The 27,500-nt window shown below is 41.8% G+C and overlaps 2 long non-coding RNA genes across 4 annotated transcripts in view; both read right to left on the reverse strand.

Moving 5' to 3' along the window:
* Positions 1-27,500, reverse strand: part of LOC123499079 — a 188,647-nt gene that overhangs the window by 15,738 nt on the left and 145,409 nt on the right. Inside the window, exon 4 of one of the 3 annotated variants that reach the window (XR_006672874.1) lies at positions 13,649-13,783. The exons of the other annotated variants lie outside the window; for them this stretch is intronic. This is a non-coding gene — a long non-coding RNA (uncharacterized LOC123499079). Of the gene's footprint in view, positions 1-13,648; positions 13,784-27,500 lie in introns of those variants that run through there. 3 annotated transcript variants of the gene reach the window in all.
* LOC123499080 overlaps positions 26,516-27,500 on the reverse strand; it is a 5,870-nt gene continuing 4,885 nt past the window's right edge. The window contains exon 3 of the long non-coding RNA XR_006672875.1: positions 26,516-26,566. This is a non-coding gene — a long non-coding RNA (uncharacterized LOC123499080). The remainder of the gene's footprint in view (positions 26,567-27,500) is intronic.

Below are 27,500 nucleotides of genomic sequence, written 5' to 3' on the forward strand. Positions count from 1 at the left end.
AAAAAAAGAAACAGAAAAATGATGAAGAGGAAGATAAAGCGTAGAAGAAAAATTAAAAGAAAGAAGATATAAAGACAAAAAAGAAAAGAGAATGACAAACAAAGATAAAAAAAATATGAGAAAGAAGTATTAGAAAAGAAGAAACTGGAAGAGGAGGAGGAGGAGGAGGAGGAGGAGGAGGAGGAGGAGGAGGAGGTAAACTAAAGCTACTTCATTGCTTGAGGTCTGTAGTGAATCATGATACGCAAACACACACACACACACACACACACACACACACACACACACACTCTCTCTCTCTCTCTCTCTCTCTCTCAAGGAAGTCATTCTTACTATTAATATCTCAGTGTTGTTGTTCTTAACGGTAGTGGTGGTGGTGGTAGTGGTGGTGGTGGTGGTGGCATGCAAGACTTCCTTTATCCAGCTGCTTAACGCCATAAAACTTTTAATACTCCACTCATCTTGTCAACTTGTATCTCTTGATGCCCAAATTCATTACAAGTGTGATGTGTGTGTGTGTGTGTGTGTGTGTGTGTGTGTGTGTGTGTGTGTGTGTGTGTGTGTGTATTCAGCCGTCCATATCGCACATTTCGGAAGTGAGCTCGAAATCTTAATCTTTAAGAAGCGGACACCCTCGCCTGCCACTCACATTCTCTCTCTCTCTCTCTCTCTCTCTCTCTCTCTCTCTCTCTCTCTCTCACTGAAAACTGATAACTCGAGCACAAACATACAAGACATCACCGAGGACATTCGCTATCAACATTTTTACATTATATTCTGTAACGAAACCTTGCCTCACGTTTTTCTGATCATCACATCACTCATTTCCTCACTTCCCCGCCCTGCCTGGGTGCCGCTCACCTCCCGCCCTGCTGCCTCGCCTTCGCTCCCTCGCTGCTCTTTCCTGCTGCTATAACGCCTCATCCGGGCTGTTTAATTAGATATTTCGGACACAGGCGGTGAAAGCGAGGCAGAATCGGGCGTCAGTCAAAATCACGGGACATTTGCATTTTTGGAGCGTGGTAAAAGCCGACCTCCTCCTCCTCCTCCTCCTCCTCCTCTGCTTCCCTCCCCCTCCTCCTCCTCCTCCTCTTCCTCCTCCTCCTCCTTCTCCTCTTCCTTCCGTCTGAGACCTGAGGGAAGGAGGCAAAAACCTTCCTGCCGAAGTTATGAGTCTTCTCCCGCCTTCCCAACTTTACTCTATGCAAATCTGGCATAATTTTCTTTTGCACTGCGGTTCCTCAAGTGCCTGAGAGCGTCCTGTTCTTCCTCCATCTCCTCTCCTCCTCCTCCTCCTCCTCCTCCTCCTCCTCCTCCTCCTCCTTCTCCTCCTGCTCTTCTTCCTCATGCTGCGTTTGAGTACCAATTACCGAGTGCCAATCTGTGCCTGTTTAGAATGTGAGTTATTTATTTGTGGTATTTTCGCTTCTTTTTATTTATTTATTTTTCAATTAGGTTTTGTGGTGAGAGTAATGGTAGGTGAGTTTTTCTTTTTTTCTTTTTTGTTCTTGTCTTTTATTTCATTCTTGTTGTTCGTCTTGTTCTTCTTCGCCTTCTTACTTTCATTATCACCATAACCAATATCACTATCATCATCAGCGCTGTTCTTCGTTTTCTGTCTCTCTTACCTCCACCATCGCTACCTAGCCCACAATAGCTCTTTTTACACAACACATCCATAGAGACTAAACTCCCATGCATTATCTCTCTTTACATGCCGAGATATGCAGATAAGGCAAGTGACGAGTGGAACAGTAAGTAGACAATGATAAGAGAGAGAGAAAAAGAGAGGGAGTTTGGGGGATGAGAACGAAGCATCCATACACTGACTGAAACAAGAAACAAGAATGGCACTCGTGAATACAACTCGTTAGCTTGGTGATGTGCCGGGGACGCCCTCCTGTCACTCTGCAAGGCTGTCCTCCCTGTCAACTACACATTCCTCTCATTGAAGGCGAATGAGAGAGATAAAAGAGAGAGCAATGGAGAGAAAGAGAGAGAGAGAGAGAGAGAGAGAGAGAGAGAGAGAGAGAGAGAGAGAGAGAGAGAGAGAGAGAGAGAGAGAGAGAGAGGGAAAAAAATACACAGTACATTTCCTTTCATTGAAGACGAAGAAGAAAGAGAAACGAGAGAGCAAGATGGAGAGAGACAGAGACAAGGGATGAAAAGAAAAATATATAAAGACAATGTACGAACTGAAAAGGGGCATTTATCTCTATGGAGAGGTTGTCGAGGGAACCGTTGCTGTCTCTCTCACCTGACGGAGGGACACAGGAGACGAAAAACAAAAGGACACCGGAAAGTCGAGGAAGATGCAGAGACACATAGACACAGAGGCAGTGTAACAGGAGAGAAAGAGAGAGAGAGAAAAAAAAAAGAGAAAGAGAAATGACGAGCAGAGGCAGGTGGAAGGAAGAAAAGGAGAGGAAGAAGAGAGAGAGTAGGGAAAGGAGAGATAGAGGTGGAACATAACGGCTTGCTACTAGATGACTACGAGGACTTCACTTTTGTCCCTTTGTCTTTACACCACCAGTACCTGAAAGTCGATTCAGAGGTAAAGGACGAGATGCCCTTCCTCGCTACCTGCTCTACCTGATTTATCATTAAGTGAAAGGAAGCGACCGGTGACTTTTTCCACTCCTCTTGTTCGCTGGTTCCGTGGATCATAGAGACACACAGGTATACAGGTAGGCACACAGGTACTTGCGCTGATTTGCATAGGTAGAACACATGCCCTGACCAGCCGTGGGATTAAGGGACCACCGGGAAGCCTCTGCCGCCTCTTTGCTTTGTGTGAAGTGAAGGAATTGTTTGTAGCTCTTGTGATCTCTTCTCTCTGATCCCGTGAGGTGTTTTTAGTCGTTTTGATTGACGTGAGCTAACTTACCATGGCAGGAGAGAGAGAGAGAGAGAGAGAGAGAGAGAGAGAGAGAGAGAGAGAGAGAGAGAGAGAGAGAGAGAAAGGGGGGGGGCGAGTGGAGGAAAAAAAAGGTGTAGGTTTGCATTATAGTTTTTGGTTTGAATATCCGTGTATTTTTTTGCTACGACTTTTTTTGTTTTGTTTTAGTGAGAAACAAAGAGAGATATTCACACAGATTCATACAGTTTCGAGTCTAACAATAAAGTTTTTTCTATCTTATTGTATTTCTTACTTTTCTACTACCACTACCTTTTTTCTATTACTAAGATGGAAAAAAAATATACATATCAGAAGAACATTTATATAGTTCAGAGTCCAAACGAGGAGTTACTTTCTGTTACTTTCTATCTGTTAGACAACAAAGAGATAAAAATAACAGAATCAACTTTGCATAATTTAAATTCTTCTCAAAAAACCATGAGCTATTTTCTATCACTACCTCTCTCTGTCAGATTGCTTTAGTTCTCCCATTCCTGCATTCTAATCTAGTCTTCATCTCATCTCATCATCATTTTTGTCCTCTCTCTCTCTCTCTCTCTCTCTCTCTCTCTCTCTCTCTCTCTCTCTCTCTCTCTCTCTCTCTCTCTCTCTCTCTCTCTCTCTCTCTCTCTCTCTGTCTGTGTGTGTGTTAGATAACCTCACTTCTCTCAATCCTACAACCTCAATTAATTCTTCATCTCCTCGTCTTATTCAGCAACAGAACCGCGAACTTCCACCAGCCGCATTGCTGATAATTTACTCAGAACTTGTGATTTTCAGCTAATACACAACTCTTTAACTCCTGTGTGTTGTGTGGATGGTGTGCTGTTAGTGCTGTGCTGGGTATGCTATGCTGTGTTTGTGCTGGTGTGTTGGGTGTTGCCTCCGCCAGTTCACTCATTGGTTTGAAGGGTGGAAAATAGATATCTAAACACATGGAAACACGCACAAAGCCCCGCGTCGCGTCCCCCGCCAGCAGCACGGCGTCCAGTAACTCCCCGAGACACAAAAGGTAACGCGGGGTGAAGTGGGAATCTTATCTGATTATCGCGTTTCTCGGATCTGCCCGGGTGAGGTTCGGGGGCTTTAATTTGGTTCTCCGTGTCTTATCTTCTCATCCCCGCAGGTACATCAGCCCCTAATAAGAAACAAGAAAGGAGAGAGAGAGAGAGAGAGAGAGAGAGAGAGAGAGAGAGAGAGAGAGAGAGAGAGAGAGAGAGAGAGAGAGAGAGAGAGAGAGAGAGAGAGAGAGAGAGAGAGAGACGAGACAAAAGGAAGATACACACACACGCACACACGAAAGTAGGAATAAAAATGGATCACACAAAAAAAGCAGAGACAAGAAAGTGAAGGAAGGAGGTAAAACAAAAATGCTGTAAAAAATTAATCAAGAGAGAGAGAGAGAGAGAGAGAGAGAGAGAGAGAGTAATAGAAATGGTTCACTTCACTGTCTCTCTCTTTCTCGACTTCACGGATCACAGGTTTTCACTTATTTGTAAAATGTTACGAGCTTTCCACCTAATCTTCACCCTCACGCCGTTTTGTGCTCTTTTCTTTTTGCCTGCCATGCCGCTCGTCCCGTCCCTCCTCGCCTCGCAAAGCCCCGTCCACTCTCACGACTTTGCGGCGTTAAAACTGCGAGTAACAAAAACTGAACATTCCCTCCACTGCAGCGGGAAGGAAGGAAAAATGTGAGTAACAGTATGACGATAAAAATAAGCAAGCAAGTAACTGAGACATTAACTCTCTCTCTCTCTCTCTGCCTCACGTTTCGGTACATATATATGTACCGAAACGTGAGAGAGAGAGAGAGAGAGAGAGAGAGAGAGAGAGAGAGAGAGAGAGAGAGAGAGAGAGAGAGAGAGAGAGAGAGAGAGAGAGAGAGAGAGAGAGAGAGAGAGAGAGAGAGAGAGAGAGAGAGAATGAAGGTCTTTGGATAGGAAAAACAAACTATGCATGTTGTCTTTAGCCTGTGAAATTTGCTACTGATATATGTAAAATAAATGTTGTAACTCACTCTGATGCATGTGTAACTGGAGAGAGAGAGAGAGAGAGAGAGAGAGAGAGAGAGAGAGAGAGAGAGAGAGAGAGAGAGAGACACACACACACACACACACACACACACACACACACACACACACACACACACACACACACACACACACACAACTACGAAACTTCACTACCTCCTACACCACAACAACAACACTCATCTACGGATTGTTTTCATTTACATGCATCTGGACGTTATCTGAGTCCCTCCTCGCCTCGCCAACCCGTGATAGTCTACGCGGAGATTCGCTAGGACAGTATCATCTTCATTTATGTTTACTCAAATCCACAAGGAACTGAGATTACCTTGCCCCCCTTCTCCCTCCCTCTCTCCCTCCGCCACTGTTGAAATAAGGGCGTGGGCAAGATTGGTAAGAGTTTGCGAGTATGCTGAGGGCTAAAGGGTGATGATGCTATTAAGGGCGAGCAGGACAAGTAGGAATGTTTTCAGAGATGGTGTTTAAGAGTAGGTTTATAGGATTTGATTGTGTTTGTAAAGGGTGTTTGTAGTGTAAGTGATAGAAAATGGAAAGAAAAGAAGGGTTTAGAGTTGAGAGAGAGAGAGAGAGAGAGAGAGAGAGAGAGAGAGAGAGAGAGAGAGAGAGAGAGAGAGAGAGAGCATTCTTATTATGGACATGAGAAAGAGACAGATAGAAGAAATACGGAAGAGAGTGAAATTAAGGAAACAGAAGAGACACAATCAGAGAAAAGGAAAAAAAAAAAAAAAGATAAAAGGTAAAGAGAGAAAACCGGAAAAAAAAGACAAACACAAAGGAGAGAGAAAAACAAGGCTAAGAAGAGAGAGAGAAATAAACATAAAGAGAACAAATCAGGAAGAGAAAAAATATGGGAATAGAAGAGAAAACCAAATGAGAAGGAAAGAAACAAGAGTAAATAAGGAAGAAGATAAAGAAAAATAGAAAAAAATCTGGAAGAAGGACAAAGATAGACAAGGAGAGAGAGAGAGAGAGAGAGAGAGAGAGAGAGAGAGAGAGAGAGAGAGAGAGAAGGGTAAGTAGGGAGGGCGGAAAGGCGGGCAGGGTTGTGGGATGACCAGGCTGTAACAAGGCTTGACAAGGCTCCGCAGACCAACAGTGAGCTCAGAAGACGCAGCGCAGATTGCAGTCAAGATGATACGGTCTCCTTGGCTCGCTCCTGAAGGCGGGGCCGCGGATCACCTCACTTCCCGCCTCATTCCACCTGTTTTTTGCGGTCCCCAACCTGCATTTTTGTCCCCTACATGCCTTTATAAAGCGATGACTCCCTGAACTAGACGAGATTCTGTTTGGTTAGCTGAAAAGATTTGATTTTTTTCAGTCTTTTCTTTAGCATTTCAATATTTTTTTTTCTTAAGCCTGCATTTCTTTCTTTATAAACCGATGACTTCTTGGTGTAGCTAGGCAATGTTTTGTTTGGTTGGCTGGAGAGTTTTGATTTCTTTCACTCTTTTGTTTAACATTCTAATACACACATCTTTTTTACTCTACAGTTTTCTTTATAGAGCGATGACTCCCTCGCCTAGACAATGTTTGGTTTGATTAGCTGAAAGTTTTTATTTTTCACTCTTTTCTTTAGCATTTTAACTTTTTTTTTTCTTTTTCTGAACCAAACCTGTATTTTTCTTCCTTACACACTTACACGAAGGATGACTTAAAACTAGACTTTGCTTTGTTTTCGTAGTTAAGTATTTTAAAGTTTTATCTTTTTCTTATATTCTTGTCATGTTTTAATTTTCTTCCTTTTTCCCTCTTAAACCTTCACTTGTCCTCCCTCCGCGCCTCAATAAAACGTTAACTCTTGAAATTACACGCTCTTTTATTTCGTTAGTTGTTTGGAAGGCTTTCATCGTTTCTTTGCATATTTTTTTCCATCATGCTTTAATTCTTCTTTCATGCACATCTTTATCAAACCCGGATTATCTAGAAGCTGTTTTGTTACTTGCCACTTTTTGTCTCTACAGTAATGCTTTAATATCATTCTTCGTTTTGAATAATATGGTACGTACATTCCTATTATAAAACGTACTTATATTACTGAACGCATTTCCTATCATGTGCCGATCGATCATTGTTTTCTTTATTCTTCGTTCATATTTCAACATCACGACGATTGAGACAATATCCAAACCTTTCGCAGTTTGAAGAACGTCATCAGCAGTGCAGTATGAGGATGATAAACGAAAAAGTAAAGCGAGACAGATTGAATCAAAGAAAAAAAAAGATGAAAAAATGGAAAATAAGATCACCTTGTTGATTGAGAGGGAAAAAGAAGTAAAAGAAAGAAGAAAGAAAGAAAGCTAGGCAGTAAGGAAAGAAGGAAGGAAGGAAGGAAGAAAGGAAGGAAAGAAAAAAAGGAAGAAAGAAAGAAAGCTAGGCAGTAAGGAGGAAGGAAGGAAGGAAGGAAGGAAGGAAGGAAGGAAGGAAGGAAGGAAGGTAGGAAGGAAGGGAGGAAGGAAGGAAAGAAGGAAGGAAGGAAGAAATGGAGGGAAACATAAAAGAATAAAGGAAAAGTAACGAAACCAGAAGGGAAAGAAGAAAGAAAGAAACATAATGTGCATTTAAGCATCAAATAATCACACACACACACACACACACACACACACACACACACACACACACACACACACACACACACACAATTACACACCACTTCTGATGCAAATGCCCTCACGCCACCACCACATCACCACACCGCAAGACACACAACACACACATCGCAACACAACACAACACAACACCGCATCACATTCTCTCTTTGAACTTTGAAGCAGGACCAACGAAGCCTCACTCAACACACTCCACGATCGAATCAAACCCTTCCAGCTGACAAAAGAAAATCACCAACAAAAGAAAGATATCAAGAGGACAAAGAGCGAACAACAAAGAACATATTGAACGCTAATCGTAACATTTGGATGCCGAACCGGACCGGAGAGTAAGCTAGCCAGGGTGTCCGTAAGGGTGATAAGGGTAAGGGAATCGTATCCGAATCTCGCCCTTACGATTCCGGGTTCAGTGTGGCGTCAAAATGGCAAAGATAAGATCGCTGGCCAAACAAAAGGCGTTTATCATTTCATCTCCGTTTATGGTGTTCATCTTTTTTCTCCTCTTTTTTTTTTTCTTTATTCGTCTAATGGCTTCCCTCAGCTTTGCCCCAGCTCTGATTTAAACGTCAATATCGCGGCTCAATGGGCACGGCTCTCTCTCTCTCTCTCTCTCTCTCTCTCTCTCTGAATAGCTGAATGCAAGTGGAGATAAAGTAAAAGAGAATAAATTAAAGAAAGAAAGAAAGCAATGCATGATAAAATGAATAAATTAATGAATAAATAGGTAGACAAATTTTGTAAGGGAATATTAATAAAAAGTAAATATGATAGATTAATAAAAACAAATGAATTGTAGAGAAATGAAGCAAGATTAAAAAAAATAGAAAAGAAAAGATAGTATAGAAGAGCATCATCATTTTTACCTTTACTCGGAAGACAGGATATTAAAAAGAAAAAGATAAGAGAAAAGTAGACAAATAAACTGATAAATAAAACAAATTAATGGAATAAACAAAACATATAAACAGCTAATCAAAGGAAGCATACCAGCAAAAGTGAAAGAGGTAGTCAACAAAACCTAAGCAGGAAAGAAGAAAATACAAAAAGGAAGTATTGTTTTCGATTTCAGTGCACCAAAACACACTTGAAACCGCGCACACCAAAGGGCACTGCATTAACGTGACTCCTTCCTCCCTTGCCCGCGCCTCGCACACTGAGGAATATTAAAACCAGGAAGCCAGCCACTCGTGAAATCGGGAAAGAAAAAATTACTACTGTTCTATGAAAAAGGTCACTGAAATTGGTGCTAACATGAATTCTGCTTGTGACTCTTCATTTCTTCGTCCTCCTCGTCTTTTACACCACCCAAAGAACAGAGAATAGAATATAAAAAAGATAGATGATAATGATAGACAATGAATAAGAAAATGAATTAGATGAATAAAAAATCTACATATATTATTTTTGTTTGTAACTGACAAAAAAAGTAGATATAAAATAGAATATGAAATACTATTTAAGAGAGAGAGAGAGAGAGAGAGAGAGAGAGAGAGAGAGAGAGAGAGAGAGAGAGAGAGAGAGAGAGTTATGTTTGTCTTGAAAGATACGTTATAACTTATTGCTTAGCTTTTCTCTCTGGTCACTGCTCGTGTGTTTGTGTGTTTGTTTTCATTCTCTCTCTCTCTCTCTCTCTCTCTCTCTCTCTCTCTCTCTCTCTCTCTCTCTCTCTCTCTCTCTCTCTCTCTCTCTCAATCACAGACCTAGTTGTAAAGAGATAAACAAACATACATACTGTACATATATACACACAAACAGACAGTAGGACATATAGAAACACACACACACACACACACACACACACACACACACACACACACACACACACACACACACACACACACACGGTTTCTCTTACTACATCAACCCTTTTCGTGTTTATTAATGCATCATCTGTGTTTGTTAGTGTTTCATTCATATATTCAGCGGGATGTCTTTACTTTTCGCTAACTACGTTTGGTGTGCTAATATTTATATCCTGCCATCAAATGTTTGAAATGTTTTATACGACTCTACACTACGTCCTTATCACTGCTGTTCTGTTGTTCTTCCTGCTCTCTCTCTCTCTCTCTCTCTCTCTCTCTCTCTCTCTCTCTCTCTCTCTCTCTCTGACATCTTTTTATTTGATGTCCCTTTTACTTGAATTTTTCCTTGTATATTTCTTCCTTTGACTATTACGCTTATAGTAAAATCATATATCATTGTATTCTCTTTTACTTCATATTTGACTGTCTCTTATCTTTATAGCATGTCTCTTATATCCTTTTTCCTCATTTCCTTATTCAATCATCGGCTATTTTACATAATCTTTCTTGCTTCCTCTTCTCCAGTTTCCTCTTCTTCATTTCCTCTTATCTAATGTTTCTTTCTCTCATTCGTTTATATTTTCAGTCATTTATTGTCTATTTCTTTATAAAATAGCTTTTTCAGCGTTTTTTGCTACATCTCAGGGTTTTTTTTTTCTATTTCTTATGTAATTATCTCATGAAATTTTATTCCTATCTTTATCCATTACTTTTTTTCTTTTGTAGCTTCCTTTGCCTCTTCTTCCGATCATCTTTCTTTCTTCCTTTTCTGTGCCACGCTAATTCCATGTTTTTTCTTGTTCCTATTCTCAAATCTACCTTCCTTCTACTGTTCTTTTCTCCTTTCTCTTTCATCCTCTTTCATTCCCCTCCTCTTATGCATCCCCCTTTCTCGTTCCTTCCTCCTCTTCCTTCTTTCTTCTTCAGCTTATCTCCTTCCCTACGACCGGAAATGCTAGATCCGGACCTGTAGTAAGATAAAGGCACGAAGGAAATTGGCAGCCATAATTTTCAAGTTGGAAAGAGTTGAGGGGCGCGAGGTCGGGTCAGGATATGGCTACGTTTTATCACTCCTACTGAGCCAAACTTTGAAAGCAAATATGAGGTCGGATGACGCATTAGTAGGTGTGTGTGTGTGTGTGTGTGTGTGTGTGTGTGTGTGTGTGTGTGTGTGTGTGTGTGTGTGTGAGAGAGAGAGAGAGAGAGAGAGAGAGAGAGAGAGAGAGAGAGAGAGAAAAATCATCAAAGTCATCTTTTCCTTCAATTTCTCTTCTTTTCAGTGTTTGCAGTGAGAAGTTCCCGTTTTCTTTCTCTTTTTCTTCTTTCAGGGTCAAACATTGTTATTTCTTTTCTTCGTTTATTTTCGTGATATCTTTAATTTTCTCCTTCCACTTTCCTAACTTTCCAAAATCTTGTGACTTGAACCACACTTTTCTTTTCTTTATCATTACTTTATCTCCTTCCCTTGACTGTTTCTCTGCAATTTGTCAAGCGTTCTTCTTATTTTCTTCTTGTTTGTTTATGCGTGTTATCTTTTCATCTTTAATTTCTTCTCCCTTTTCATTATTCCCGAGGATTTGCTATGTTGGATCCTCTCTTTATCTTTTTCTTCGTTCTTATTTTCTATTTTGCTTTCTTCTCTTGGCAAACGTGATCTCTTTTCATTTTTTTCCTTTCCTTCATCCTTACTTTCTTCCCTGAGCGCGGCCGGTGACATACCGACAGACAGAGACGCACACAGACAAACATACAGACACATCGCAGCCTCCACAGCCTTTGTAATTCTCTCCACTAAGAAAATAGATTACAAGTTATTTCACGTTTAATAGACTTGGATTCTCCCTTAGGCGCTTCGCACTTTATTATTTTTACACATCAAAATGAAAACCTTAATTTTACGATTCACAACGGCGTAAAATCCCCGCTGCTCCGAAGAAATGATGGCAGACCGAGATGGGAGAATTTCACATCGCAAGAGACGTAAGCGGGAGTGATTTAGGCACAGAGAACATCGACCTTTACTGCCTCTTGTCTTATCACCCCAAGAGCCGCCGTGAGACACTCGTACGGTTAGGTCGCGGGTGTTACGGTCTTAGTTATATTGTTATAAAACATGATGGGGGAGCAACGCGCAGGCATGTTAAGTTACGAGATGTTGTTCTTGGAAATTGCCAAAATATTCTCAGAAGAAAAACAGAAAGGATGACTTGAAAACTTGGAGTTATGACACCTCGTGCTTCTACTGACGACTCCACGAGGGGAAATACTCGCCCCTCCCCTCCACCTCCCCTTTTCCCCCCTAAAAATAATAATAATAAAAAAAAAAAAAACACGTCCCTTTCTATGCACACCCAAGTACCTTTCATTTCCACGTCCCCTACACACCCTAATCAGTCCCTCCAATACCCTCAACACAAGCCACCACAAATCCCCTTCCTCCCCTCACAGGTTCCTCGCCCTTCCTTTAGTTCCCTTCCACGTCCCTCCATTCTTCCACTTCCCCAAAATCTTCCTTTCCACCCTTCCACACTCTTAAAATCTACACACATTCGAAACCCCCTCCAACCGGCCTCGCCTTCAACACCCCATTCAAAATCCCCCTTTCGGTAATCATTACCGGGTAATGTTTCAAAAGTCTTCCTTCCCCTTCATTTCCCTTCCACCACCCTTCCCTTCTCTATGAACAGCTGAGGTTGCACGGCGGTTCATGTACAGAGATGTAGAAAGAACGAATATAAGAACAGGATGAGAAGTCAATGCTGATAAAGAAAAGCAGGTTGATGAGGAAGAACGAAAGGCAGAAAAAAGGGCAAAAGAAGAAAAGAAAATAGAAAAGAGGAACAAAATAAATCAATGAAAGAAAAACAGGAGTAAAGAAAGCAAATGAAGTTTTGAATTTATTAACACATGAACTAGAGAATTAATATGAAAAAAACTATTAAGAGAAAGAATAGCTACATATCAAAGGCTTTCTTCTGTGAATTGAAGCAAGTAGAGAAGAGAAGACGAAAGGATGAAAGCTAAAGGAAGAACGAAAAGTAAGTGGAGCAGAGGTGGAGAAGGAAAGATTCTTGTAAACTGGAGATGACGGAAGGGATGCTGGGGGGGAGTGGAGTGAGCTGGGAGGAGGGTGGGAGATGTGGAAGATGAAGGAGTAGACGGAGGAATAACTGGGTTGTGCACCATATTAGGACGGAGAAGGAGTGAGAAAGATGGGTGTGAGGTGAACATTGGAAATACAGTGTGTGTGTGTGTGTGTGTGTGTGTGTGTGTGTGTGTGTGTGTGTGTGTGTGTGTGTAAGTAACATAGCAAAGTTAAATAACACACTAATTTAAATACTAATTATTAAGATTAACCATAACAAAAACACCTGAAAAACTCATTAAGCATCTCAGAGAAATAACAAGGGGAAATACACACACACACATAAACATCCCCCATACCCTCACACACACACACACACACACACACACACACACACACACACACACACACACACACTTAGTAGTGTAGTGGTTAACACGCTCGACTCACAATCGAGAGGGCCGGGTTCGAGTCCCGGTAAGCGGCGAGGCAAATGGGCAAGCCTCTTAATATGTACCCCTGTTCACCTAGCAGTAAATAGGTACGAGATGAAACTCGAGGGGTTGTGGCCTCGCTTTCCCGGTGTGTGTTGTGTGTTGATGTGGTCTCAGTCCTACCCGAAGATCGGTCTACGAGCTCTGAGCTCGCTCCGTAATGGGGAAGACTGGCTGGGTGACCAGCAGACGACCGAGGAGGAGGTGAATTACCCACAGAAACACACACACACACACACACACACACACACACAAAGCTCAAAACCGAGAAGGCCCGTATTCGAGTCCCGGGTGCGGCAAGACAAATGGGCAAGCCTCTTAATGTGTAGCCCCTGTTCACCTAGCAGCAAGTAGGTATGGGATGTAACTCGAGGGGTTGTGGCTTCACTTTTCCGGTGTATGGAGTGTGGTGTGGTCTGAATCCTACCCGAAGATCGGTCTGTGAGCGCTGAGCTCGCTCCATAATGGGGAAGCCTGACACACACACACACACACACACACACACACACACACACACACACACACAATGACACGTAAAGCTTCACGTAACATCTGAATATTATGAAAGTAAGAAATACAAGAATCAGATTACATTCAACAGAGATAGACAAATAAATAGATAGATAAATAAAATAAACAGATACATAATGAAGGTAACATACAAAACTTAGATATTACCACACACATCCTCCTCTTCTTACCTGACCCTTCCTCCTCTTTCTTTTTCCTTCCTTCTTCTTCCTTCCTCCTTCTTCCTCCTCTTCCTCCTTCTCTTGCTCCTACTCCTAAAGTGTATCGACTCGACTTAACTCCATATTGACGTAGCTTCCCAAGGGGTCGGCGGTGCTGGAGTAGAAATGAAGTAATGATGAAAATTCGAACCAGCTCTTCGCATCTCCCGGCGACGCGAGGAGGGCATGAAATGAACAAGGCATCATCAACTCTCGTTTTCATTTTTTCTTTTTCTTTTTCTTTTTCTGCTTTTTTTTCCGTTTTAAATGATTTTTTTTCTTTCTTTCGCATTTTATATATTTTCTTTAGTTTTCGTTTATTTTTCACATCTTTTTCTTTAGTTTTCTTTTTTTTTCAATGTTCTTTTTAATGTTTTATGTGATCAATATATTTTCTTAATTTTCTGGTTAGTGTGTTTTGGGTTCAGTGTTTCTTTATTCAATGCCATTTGTACCTATTTGTTTACTATACATTCCTAACTCACACCATTAGTCTCTCTCTCTCTCTCTCTCTCTCTCTCTCTCTCTCTCTCTCTCTCTCTCTCACACTATACGCTTTTCCCTCCCCTTTGCACCTTCCAACCCTCCCTCCTTCCCTCCATCCATGCTGAAGAAGGTAACAACTTTTAATGATTTCTGCCTGAGTACACAGTTGCCTTTTCCATATGTCTGTGCAGGTTGCCTCTGATTGGTTCCTCGAGTAGAGAGTGAAAAAATCTGAAGGAGGCAAAGACCCATGAAATAGACGGAGAGAGAGAGAGAGAGAGAGAGAGAGAGAGAGAGAGAGAGAGAGAGAGAGAGAGAGAGAGAGAGAGAGAGAGAGAGAGAGAGAGAGAGAGAGAGAGAGAGAGAGAGAGAGAGACACACTGTTCCCTTCTCCCAAACCTCTCTCTCTCTCTCTCTCTCTCTCTCCACTCCCACTCAGATTCCTGAAGGAGAATGGGAATTTGAAGCCGAACAGGGAATATTTAAGGCTTCAGCAGGAAATATACAATAAAGTTAGAGGCCTTAAAAAGATAGATTAAGAAGAGTTGTGGGAAAAATTAAGTTGAAGATCATAACAGAGAACAAAAAGTAGCGTGAATATCTAATAGGAGAAATAATGAGTTGGAAGCCATGATAGGTTAATTACAGGCTTTGAAACTTCAATGAGGGAAATAAGAAGAGTTTGAAGCTTGGATAGGTTAAATAAGAGAGGTCCGAAATTTGAATAAGGCAAATAAAAACTGGAGCTTTAGTAGGATAAATAAGACGTATTTGTAACTATAATAGAAAAACTGCGATGGATATGAAACCTTCTAAAAGAATGAGGAAAATTACAATGTTTATGATACGATGAAGATAGTTCTAAATGTTAATAGGGAGAAAAAATAACGATATATCAATAGGTAGAGAGAGAAAAAGAGCAAATAAGAAGCAGGTGAAGAGTTGATAAATACACAAGTAAACAAATACACAAGTTAGCAAATACTTAAGTTAACAAATACACAACTTAACAAATACACAACTTAACAAATACATAAATAAAGCTATTCAATATTTGCGAGGCATTAGAAAAAGAAATATAAATGGAGGGAAAATAAACTGATGTGTTTTATTAACAAACACAGATTCTAATGCTTACCTTTAGAACAATGCAAGACTGGAGTACACTAAAAAGCATTATGAGCTGCACCGCATTAAAACAGGACGAGGAACGAAGCTTGAAGATGATGAGAGTAACTGAAGGTTGTAATAGGAAAAAAATATATACAAGTGTGTTTTTAATCTCATACATATCAGAATGTTAAGAATGAAAGTGGAGGAGAAAAGTTAAGAAGAGAGAAAAGAAGAAGAAGAAGAAGAAGAAGAAGAAGAAGAAGAAGAAGAAGAAGGGCGGAAAGGAGGAGGAGGAGGAGGAGGAGGAGGAGGAGGAGGAGGAGGAGGAGAGAGAGAGAGAGAGAGAGAGAGAGAGAGAGAGAGAGAGAGAGAGAGAGAGAGAGAGAGAGAGCGGAGTAAAAATACGTGTGGTAAGGGAGGGGCAGGTGAGTTACCGGGCGGGCTTGTCAGACACACACGTCTTCACATTGGGAACAATTAACACAGGCTAATGAGTCATTCAAGCGACGGACTGCTAATTACCTGGTCGAGGGGGCGGAGACTACGGACCCTACCTGCCTCCTCCTCCTCCTCCTCCTCCTCCTCTTCCTCGTCCTCTTTCTTCAGCTTTCTCTCCTTCCCTTCCTCCTCCACATCCCCCTTCCCTCTTCACCCGCTTTCTTCTTAATTTGAAATGATGATATTGGTGATAATGTTGCGATGATGGTGACGGTGATAGTCACGATGATGATGATGATGATGATGCCTGATGATATTATTGATAGCAAAACAAAAGCAACAACATAAACTAAGAGTAAATGAAAATAATCAATATAACAGCTATAATTCTGACTCGAATACACGGATGCACGCTCACACGCTGTGGCTGATCAACATCGAGGCAGTGCGGACCTGGGTGTGCCGCCCGGGGCTGATCACCCGCCTTGTCCTTCCTTCTAATTACATGGCGGGTGCTCGTGGCCTCAGCGGGCGGCTCGGGTGGTGGTGTGCAGGACCCGGGCGGGGCGGGGCGGGGCGGGGCGGGGTGCGGCACTTAGAGGCGACAAGGGTGGAGCCGTTCACCTAAACGCCCTTGGCGAGGTGCTTGCACCTGTGACAGGATACAGTAAAAGCGGCGGCCTCTCCTCGCCTGGCGGAGAGGGACAGAAGCCGCGCGTCGCCTGCCCGTCAGCAGCATCCACTAACGATCGATAGTGTCACTTTTTCCCTCGATAAATAAGAAACTGGCTTTTGTGAAACGATAAATGCAGCTCATAACGACACTGCAATGACTGTAATCCTTGGCCTGATGTAATGGCGCGCACCTGTCGTTACCTGACAAACGCTCCTCTTCAATTACTACTTATTGCCAGAAATAATAATGGTGAGACACTTACTTATACCCTGCGGGTCTTCTCAGATACATAATCTATATTTGCTTCCATAGTTTTGTGCCTTTCAAAGAGCTGACAGGTGAGCGGGCCGGTGTTTATACCTAGGTGCGTATTGGTCAGGGTAATAATCACTCGGTTACTTGTGTCCGCATCATATAAATATACGGTGGAAGACGTTTATTACCATTGGAACAGGGGCGGTAGTGTGTGCTGATCACCGGCCTGCGCCGATCAGAGCCGGGCAGGGACCAGCAGGTTCAGGACAATTATTGTACAGGTTCACCTTTGCGCGGGTGAGTTCTTACTCTGGTGGAGGTTGCCAACTTGTTATGGTCAAAAGAATCATAAAATCGACAAATTATAATTAATAAAGTTGCATCTGGCCAGCAGTTGAGGCGGATGCAGCAGATACCATCATGACATATGCGAATGCCTCCTGCGCCTCTCGTGGGCTGGCGAGATGCTAAATAGTGCAATACTTACTTTGTTCTGTTACTACTAGGCGCTAAGTGTGTTGGGCGCAGGAACGGTGTGAACGTACTGCTGCACCAGAACATTCCACCAGTTTAAGTTTGTGCAAGGTAACAAAAATATGAGAGCTAATCATGACAGCGTACACTGATATGTAAATGTACTTACAGAAAAAAAAAATGCAAAGATAGGCTGCAAAGAATGGCGGGAAGATAAAATACAAGTTTGAAAAAATGAATAAATAAAAGAGAGAAGAGAAGAGAGAACCCATACATAGATCAGATACTTAAATCAGACCTTGAGTCGAACATCAATCTATCTTCATGACCTTTTGGTTGTGTGAGATACGATGGCGGTCTTGTACATTAAACACCACCTTTACTAATGTCTTGGGAGAGAGAGAGAGAGAGAGAGAGAGAGAGAGAGAGAGAGAGAGAGAGAGAGAGAGAGAGAGAGAGAGAGAGAGAGAGAGAGGAAAAATCACTAACGCAACCCTCTCACTCTCTCTTACCCTCACACGCTCTCTCCCCTCCTTCGCTTTACTCCCCTACACTCTCTCCCTTTCTCTTTCTCTAGACAGAAGAAATGTAGAGGAGACGAATATTGACCCTCATTTGTTTGCCTACGAAGAACAAACACACAGCCACTCGCCACAAACGCTTCCGACCAATTAAATATGAAAGAGCAAACACGCCTCTTCGCAATCACCATCTCTTGGAAATAAGTTTTATGGCGCAGGACGATAGGAAGGGCGTAGTAGTGTGCAGGATGTATCAGAAAGTCGTTGGCAGGGTGTGGATGGATGCAGGAAGTGTCAGGATGGTGTAGGATGACGGACACAGTGCAGGGGATGATGAAAGGGTGTAAAGTGAGATGAAAAAAGACGAAAAGGCTGAAATCGATGGCGTTGAGGGGCAAAAGGATGTAGATGATGGTGTTGACTGTTGGGAAGAAAAAGGGAAAAGGGGTACAATGGATACAATTAAACTTCGGGGGCCGCAGAGAGGTTGTGAAGTTAATAAGAAAAGATAATATTGAGTCTTGGGTTGATGTAGAAACAGTGTGAGATTAAAAGGAAAAGCAGAGAAAAAAAAGGTTCAAATGATAAGATGAGTATTGGGTAAAAAAAAAGATAAGGACTCTCTCCCTCATAAGAAAAAGGGAAATAATGGTTCTGAGTGTAAATTGAGCATAGGAAAAGTGTAGTAATGGTTAAGTGGTAAGAGGAAGATGTGCTGAAGCATTAGGACGAGAATAAAACCAAGGAGTATTTGGAATTAAAACAGAGGGACGGAGGCGCGCAGAAGAAGAGCATAAAGTGGAATAAAAAATGAAGACGGGCGTAGGTGTGTTTCTCTGGGGGCTGGGAAGGTGTGGAGAAGCTTAAAACGATAGCAAAAGCTGCAGGAAGGCGTCTAGAGAGGAGACAAGACAAAGGGAGTTTTTATGCATAAGTCATGAGGTACTAAAGGGAGGCAGTGAGCAAAGGATACTGGAGAGACGAAGAAGGGAGAGGGAGAGGGAAAGAGAGAGAGAGAAAGAAACGGAGGAAGAGGAGACGTTAGGAAGCTTGGAAAATCACAACTGGCTTTCAATTTAAGGTCGCGGGTTATCGAAGACTCCAAAGATGAACGTGAACTGCCATTATTAGCGGGTGACCTAATGGCTCTTAATGGATCACAATCGCGGGTGTCTAATGGGTCGCAGGGACGCCACGAGGGACCACTAATGGGGCAGATAACGTGAACACCCACTTCGCTGATGAATACAGTTGAATGACCTTGATGAATGGCCGTAATTGTACATCTCTCGTGGGTCTCAATGCTGGGTCACGTGGAGCAGTCATGAGGTCACCAGTTTAGGTCATAGTATCAGGTCAAGTGTGATTGGAAGAAACAGGATGAGGAAGTACACTTAAACGCAGATAACTTAGGTAAATGAGAAGTTTTGTTTGGAATAGACTGATAGGAGAGGTAGTCCATAGGTTCATGGTGACTGTTAATGAAGCCTTCAGATTTTTTTGCAGCGAAGAAGGAAGTTGTATTTAGTGTTGTTGTTAGAGGTAGAAAAGTACTGTCTTCATGATAATATATTCCTCTTTTCCCCGTTCAGGATTCAAATCATAATAACATAACAACACAAAAGAAGCTACGAGAATCTGATAGGCCTACACGTGGCAGTCTCAGTGAGTGGTCTTAAAACCATTTCACCTCGTATTCACAATTACTCTTTCATTTTTAAAAACTTCCTCATCTTCACCCTCCGTTTCCATACTATATTCCCGCAACACTTCCACATTACAAACTGACATGTATTAGTGGCTCAGGCTGTACACAACCCACCGTCAGTCTAGCTTGCTGTCATCCGCAGCCACCCCGCCATCGTTACTTGCCCGCGCTGCCTCACCTGCGCGGCATAATTAAGCATCGTGCAATCCGTCTTCCCGCCTTGCCTAAACAACCACTCATTCACGCGTCAGTCCGTCCTGTGGGTTTAGCTAAGCATGGCCGTCCCCCCCTGCACCCTCCTCACCCTCCCTTGCCTCCCCCTTGTCTCTCATCCCCCAGCTCGCGTTCAGTAGTGTGGGTGAAAAATTAGCACTCGGCACGCCACGGTTTTTCACCTGGACATCTCAGGCGCCGACTGTCCGCGACGCCTATTAGAGTATCCATCACCCCGCTGCCCGCCTCGGCCTACCGCCCCGGCAAGGCTTTCAATAAGGAATGGCGCGCTTGTTTCCCGGAGAGTCATTCGCGCGAAGTCACTCACACACACAATCATTACTTAAAATTCCTTCTTTTTATTAATATTTTGTTCTCTACGACTGTACAAACCACCACCACCACCACAACTACCACCACTGCTACTATTATTACTACCCATACTTCCCCAGACCATCAGCCACAGCGAGCATTCCACCATTCCAAGGTTGCTAATGGTATCTTATCAGTGCCTAGCGGAGAGCATGAAATTCGCATCTGGCACAAGTGGTCAAGACGAGACAACCAAGAGAGAGAGAGAGAGAGAGAGAGAGAGAGAGAGAGAGAGAGAGAGAGAGAGAGAGAGAGAGAGAGAGAGAGAGAGAGAGAGAGAGAGAGAGAGAGAGAGAGAGAACCAGCCTTACTAGTGCATCCCTCATATCGCCATAAATACCATCCTGAAGGGCGGGAAAAGGGGGTCACACACACACACACACACACACACACACACACACACACACACACACACACACACACACACACACACACACACACTGAGAGGCGCCCTGCACACGGCTATTCCCAGGAGAACACGATAGGATGCGATACAGCAGAAGGGAGTGTCGCGTCTGGCCTCCTGACGTCTGCGTGATGTCTTACTGCCCCGGTTTGTTTGGGTAAGTGAGTCTGTGCGAGGATTTGTGAGTAGGTGTGGGGTCGTGGGTGGTGGGGAGGCGCGCTTGTGGGCCGAAGTGTTTGTGTACATGAGTGGGGTCTGTTGAGAAGGGCCGCGTTGGTGATGGGGAGGGGGGCAGTGTGGGTGAGAGAGAGAAAGAGAGGAGAGAAGGGAAGGGTTGAGGAAGGGAAGGGTTGGTGTGGTAGGGAGTGAGTGAGGAGGTGGAAAGGGCAGTACTATACATTGCCACATAATTAATCAGCTTGTATCTACTCCCTCTTTTTTTTCATACATTTATCCGTCGGTTCTCTTTATCCCCATTTCTCGTCTTCTCGCTGTAAACCTTTCTTTCCTTCTTATCTATTATTTACATCTTTCCTGGTATTCCCTTTTTAAATCTATATTGTGTCTATGATTCTGTGGGAAACAAAATCTCTATCGTCATCCAAACTAAGTCAAAAATACCGGAAATCAACACTTTAAAATTTTTCACTGCTAAGAACGTCATTTGTCAACATCCACAGCTAAGAATCTTTTTTCATGGACACGGTAACCTGGCAATTCTTTCCGGTGGTGGGAATGAGGCAAGAAGAGAGAAGGAGGGAGAAAGGAAAAAGAGGGAGAGGTGATAACGACAAAGGGAAAGATGAAGAAGGAGAGGGTGCGAGGAATAAGATGACCACATGAGAGACAGAGTGTGTGAGGGTGGAAGTGATTGAAATGATTGTTATTGAATAGGAGAGGAGCAATGATAAGGGAGGAAGAGGAGGAGTAGAAGGAGGGCGAAGAGAAGAGGAAGAATAAGGGAAGCAGGACGACGGAGGGAGAAGAGGAAGGTACATAATTAGGAGAAGATGGTGGAAGAGGAGAAGGAAAACGTAAAAAGAAGAGAAAGGTAGAAAATAAAAAGAAAGAAAAAATAGATAAAAGAAAGAAAAAAATAGATAAAAGAAAGAAAAATGTGTAATTAACAACATAATATCATGAGATCAAGAAGTAGGAGAGAAAAACAAAGAAAACAAAAAGTAAATAGATAAACCAAGAAAGAAAGAAAGGAAGAAAGAAGGAACAAAACTAAAACGAAAACAAGAGTAGAAAAAATAACAACCAAGTAAGATTAAGCAAGAAATACAATGTAGATAATTAAAGAGGAGGAGGAGGAGGAGGAGGAGGAGGAGGAGGAGGAGGAGGAGGAGGAGGAGGAGGGAGGCAGAGAGAGCAGGCCTGAGTGGGACTGTCATGATAGTGAACAGCCGCAGATGAAATGAAGCTCTGTATCACAAACTTATCTCCCGAGAGACCACCACCACCATCACCACCACCACCCTCCTTGGACGCTATTATTGCTCTCTCTCTCTCTCTCTCTCTCTCTCTCTCTCTCTCTGGGAATTAAGACCTGCACCTTCAGCTCTTTATTATGTTTGACTTTTTGACTATCTTTCTTTAACCATAATAAGAATTCCTCTCTCTCTCTCTCTCTCTCTCTCTCTCTCTCTGCTGGGCTTTACGGTTCATTAGGCCTCGGTTGCTTCCTTTATCTTTGTTCATTATCACAAGTACAACAACCCTAATGCATTTTGGCATCGTCAGAATGAGTGTGATTTATTGTAATGATCTCTCTCTCTCTCTCTCTCTCTCTCTCTCTCTCTCTCTCTCTCTCTCTCTCTCTCTCTCTCTCTCGAAAGATGAATTACTAGATCAACAGTGGTGCATTTAAGAGATGCGATTCCATTTCTTTCTGTTTGTCAGCCTCCTTTGAATTTAGAAAAGTTGATTTAGGCGCACGGATGTTCGTTTGTATCTTGTATAGAAAGTTATTAAGCTCAGCAATCGTGGCAAGTCAATACTATGCATAACGAAAGGATGAAGCATAGCTTGCATGTTTCTCTCTCTTTTTTTTTATTTATACCATGTGGGCTTTTCTCTCTCAAGTAAATAGCAAGAAATATTGTTTTGACGAACAAGTCAAGACAATTTGCTGTCAATAAGAAGAAAATAGTCGTTCTTCCTAAAGACGACGGATAACTAAATAAATATGTCTGCATGAATGCAAAATTTAATACAAAGACAAACATAGGCAAACAGATAGTTAGGCAGACAGATAGACAGATAGACAGATAGATAGATAGATAGATGGATAGACAAATAGATAGATAGATAGAGAGAGAAATAAACAGATAGATGGAAAGGTAGATAACTGAATAAAAAAGTAAATAAACAAATAAATAGACAAAAAAAACTGAAAAACGTGAAAAAAGAACCCGAATCAGACGAGAGAGAGAGAGAGAGAGAGAGAGAGAGAGAGAGAGAGAGAGAGAGAGAGAGCGGTATTTCAAGGCGTGGAGGGCTTTTCTCTGCTCCGCCTCATACACTTGGTGGCGGGTTGGTTACTCAGGACTCGCCTCTAAGTGGATGTTGATACGCTGATCTGAGGGCTGCTATTTCTTTCAGTCGAGGTTGAGAAGGAGCGGCGCGGGGTGAGACGGGGCGGGGTGAGACGGTGCGGGATAGAGAGGGGCAGGGCGGGACTGGGAACCTCTGCACTGATCGTTATAACTTTCTTTCCCATTTAAAGGAAGGTAAAGAGATAGTGTTCTGGGTGTAATTGGAATGTTCTATGAGTTTAATTGTCTTGTTTCTTTTCTTATGGATGTTGTCTGTTTTGTTTTGTCTTGTTATCTTCATGGGTGTTGTTTCTAAGCTTAGTGGGTTTTTTTTCTTTTTATCTGGTGTTTGTTAGTTTGTTGTTTAGTTGTATTTTCTTGTTATTGTTTTTTTTTTTTTTTTTTGTTTTTTTTTCTGCATCTTCTTTCTTCTTCTTCTTCCTCTGCTTTATCATCATCATCTTTGTCTTTAAAATTCTTCTGTTTCTTTCCTTCCGGGTCACGCGATCATCAGCAGCACTTTTCTTCTTCTTCTTCTTTTTCTTCTTCATCCTCTTCTTCCTCCGCCATTTCTCTTCCTCCTTCGAACGGTACAATATCATATCTACATCATCTTTCCTCCCTCCTGATCAATTTTCTTTTTATTCTCTCCGTCACTGTGTACTTTCCTCTCTTATTTATGTTTCCTGTCTCGTTGCTACTTTTTCCTTTGTTTTCTTTGTTTTATTCTTTTTTATTCCCTTGTCTGTCTCCACATGTGTTTTTAGGAAGTCAATTTGCATAAGAAAATATATAACAAGGATAAATTGACTCAACAAAAACAAGTAAAGAAGAAAAAAAAATGATGTTCTCTTCTAGCTATCAAAAAACCGCTTACGATTATCAGAAAATGTTTGAGGTGATAAAAAAAAAAGATGCATAAGAATGTAGTGAAAATAAAATGATGAGTATCTTGGAGCTAATTTGAATCATATTACATGCTTAAAATAACCTAACCCTTGAACAGAAAGTAAGGAGAGAGAGAGAGAGAGAGAGAGAGAGAGAGAGAGAGAGAGAGAGAGAGAGAGAGAGAGAGAGAGAGAGAGAGAGAGAGAGAGAGAGAGAGAGAGATAGAAAGATAGATAGATAGATAGATAGATAGATAGATAGGTGGATTGATTGACAGATAGATAGATAGATAGATGGTTAGATATATAGATACATAGATAGATAGATAGATAGATAGATAGATAGATAGATAGATAGAGAGAGAGAGAGAGAGAGAGAGAGAGAGAGAGAGAGAGAGAGAGAGAGAGAGAGAGAGAGAGAGAGAACTTCCTTGATCTCCTTGCATTCTTTCTGTCATTATACTTTATTTAATTACATACTTTAATGATTTTCCTTGTCCTATTTATATTTCTATGTTATCTTTTTTTCCCGGTGAGACAATATTAACTTTATTATTATTTTATTCTCTCCTTTCCTGGTCCTCCTATTCCTTCTCCTTTTCCTCATTCTTGCGTTTTTTTGCCCTTGTTCTTATTCTTATTGGTCTTCAGGTTCTTTTTCTTTTATCATTAACATCATTACTACTATATATACCTCTTCCTCTTTATCTCCTTCTCTTTCTTCCACTCCATCTCCACTTTATCATTATCATTATCACTACTATCACTCTTATTCTTATTGCTATACATAATCTTTCCTCGTCTTAACGTGTCGAGACATTTCGTGTCCTTATCTAGCAAAGCGTGTAAGGATTAGCGCAAGCATGTTTCAGTATCAGTCTAAACAAGCTTCACGTCCACCATTAGTACCGTTAATTGAAGGGCGAAGAGGAAGAGAAGACACACACACAAACAAACAAGACCCAATGCTAATGACGTTAAGAATCTGAGTCAAAGCAAGCAACTCACAAGCGCGCGCACAGACTCACTCACACACACACACACACACACACACACACACACACACACACACACACACACACACTCTCTCTCTCTCTCTCTCTTGCTTCCCTACTTTAGCTCAGATGCTCGACACTTTGCTCTCTCTCTCTCTCTCTCTCTCTCTCTCTCTCTCTCTCTCTCTCTCTCTCTCTCTCTGATGGATCCAGTGACACTAAATATATGAGAGCCACTCGACACTTGGTACCAAGGAATAATTAAAACTTAATCATGGAAGAGGAGGAGGAGGAGGAGGAGGAGGAGGAGGAGGAGGAGGAGGAGGAGGAGGAGGAGGAGGAGGAGGAGGAAGAAGAGGGAGTGAGGGGGTGAGTTAATAAGTGGAATGTTCATAGAATAATGACACGTGCGTACAAAAGAGAGCTGAGCGAGGAGGTTAAAGAAGAAAAGAAGAAGAAGAAGAAGAAGAAGAAGAAGAAGAAGAAGAAGAAGAAGAAGAAGAGAAGAGGGATGAAGGAAGAAGAAGAAGAAGAAAGAAGAAGAAAAGATGATGATGATGATGATCATGATCATGATGATGAAGAAGAAGAAGAAGAAGAAGAAGAAGAAGAAGAAGAAGAAGAAGAAGAAGAAGAAGAAGAAGAAGAAGAAGAAGAAGAAGAAGAAGAAGAAGAAGAAGAAGAAGAAGAAGAGAAGAAGAAGAAGAAGAAGAAAGAAGAAGAAGTAAAGAAGAAAAGAAGAGCAGCAGCAGCAGCAGCAACAACAACAACAACAACAACAATAGTAACAGCAACAACAAGAACAACAAAAACAAGTAAGAGACGAACAAGAAGAAAAAAAAATAAGAACAAGAAGAGAAACAAAATGGAAAATAATAACAACAACAATAATAATAATAATAATAATAATAATAATAATAATAGAGAGAACAAAAACAAGAACATAAAAAAAAACAGAAAGAAAAACAAGGACGAGAAGAACAAGAAAAAAAAAGCAGGAAGAACAAGAACAAGAAGAACAGCAACAAGAAAAACAAGAACACAAATAAAATAGCAAAAAAAAAAGAAACATCAACAACAACAACAACAACAACAACAACAACAGTACTGAAAAAAGTAATCAAAACTAAAAAAAAAAAAAAAAAAAATCAACCCACAAAACAACGCAAAACACGAAACGAAGAGAGAGAGAGAGAGAGAGAGAGAGAGAGAGAGAGAGAGAGAGAGAGAGAGAGAGAGAGAGAGAGAGAGAGAGAGAGAGGGCAGGACCTTATGGGCAAGAGAGTCAGCATGCCATATCCATCATTGCACGGGTGATACGCTGAAAGGTGCAAGATAACCCGCTGCCCTCTATCACTTGGTACATCGTTTGCGAATTAACGCCAAGCACAACATCTAAACAGAACAGCCTTGTATAAACACTGAGTAACGGATAGGCAGGAGGCTGAAATGGGCTCTCTCTCTCTCTCTCTCTCTCTCTCATTTCGTTCCGTTAATTATTTTGATTTTCTTTTTATATCTTTCCTGATTTCTCTCTCATTTTTTTGCTGGTTTATCTATCAAATTACCTGACTTTAATTTTCTTCTCATCTTTCTTTCTTTTTCTTTCTTTCTTCCTTTCTTTGTTTTTTTTCTCTCTTCCTTCTTCATTTCTTACGTTTTTTCTTTTATCCTCCTTGTCCTTTTCATCTCTTTATTCTTGTATTTTTTCCTCTTTTTCTCAGTTCCTTCTGTTCCGAGCTGTTGATCCTGTTCTTCATCTTGCTGCTCTTCTTTTCTTTCTTCTTTATTCTTTTGTCCTTGTTTAAAGAAGTCTAGACAAAGAAGAGGAGGCGATGAGTCACTTTAGGAGAGAGAGAGAGAGAGAGAGAGAGAGAGAGAGAGAGAGAGAGATGTTTTGCTCCGGAAATTCACTTCAAACTAAGGCCTGTATTCTGAAACGCTTTGCTATCTCACCGTCCCTGTTTTCCAAAGTTTCTACTTGAAAATACTCGTGTTTTTAAGAGTATTTTCATGGTTATGGTGATGGATTGACAGGATTTCTAGTTTATCGTAAGGAGGAACTGGCTTGAAAACTCGGTTAGTTGTCTATGTGGCCTTGGAAAATTGTCTTGATGAGAGAACAAGGCGTTTCTGAATATGGCCGTAAAACACTCACTCGCTCACTCGCTCTGCTCTGCTCTGCTCTGCTCTGCTCGCTCTGTTTTGTCGTGTTCGTACGTGTGTTGTTTTTACAGTGTTGTGGGTGTGTTTGTTTTGACTGATAATGAGCGAATCAACAATATGAGACGGACTCGATCCCGCCCCGCGTCTGACACTCGGACTCAATATATCATACGAGTCAATAAACAAAGCTACACCCGCGTTTACTCAACAATAAATCGGCCAGGAAGAGAGAGAGAGAGAGAGAGAGAGAGAGAGAGAGAGAGAGAGAGAGAGAGAGAGAGAGAAGCTGCTGCGTAAATGTAGTACGTAGATGACTTCACACACACACACACACACACACACACACACACACACACACACACACACACACACACCGCGTAGTGTAGTGGTTAGCACGCTCGAATTACAATCGAGAGGGCCGGGTTCGAGTCCCGGTAAGCGGCGAGGAAAATGGGAAAGCCTCTTAATGTGTGGCCCCTGTTCACCTAGCAGTAAATAGGTACGGGATGTAATTCGAGGGGTTGTGGCCTCGCTTTCCGGGAGTGTGTTGTGTCTTGATGTGGTCTCAGTCCTACCCGAAGA

This window comes from Portunus trituberculatus, chromosome 49 (genome assembly GCF_017591435.1).
Source record: "Portunus trituberculatus isolate SZX2019 chromosome 49, ASM1759143v1, whole genome shotgun sequence".
In the NCBI taxonomy this organism is placed as follows: Eukaryota; Metazoa; Arthropoda; class Malacostraca; order Decapoda; family Portunidae; genus Portunus; species Portunus trituberculatus.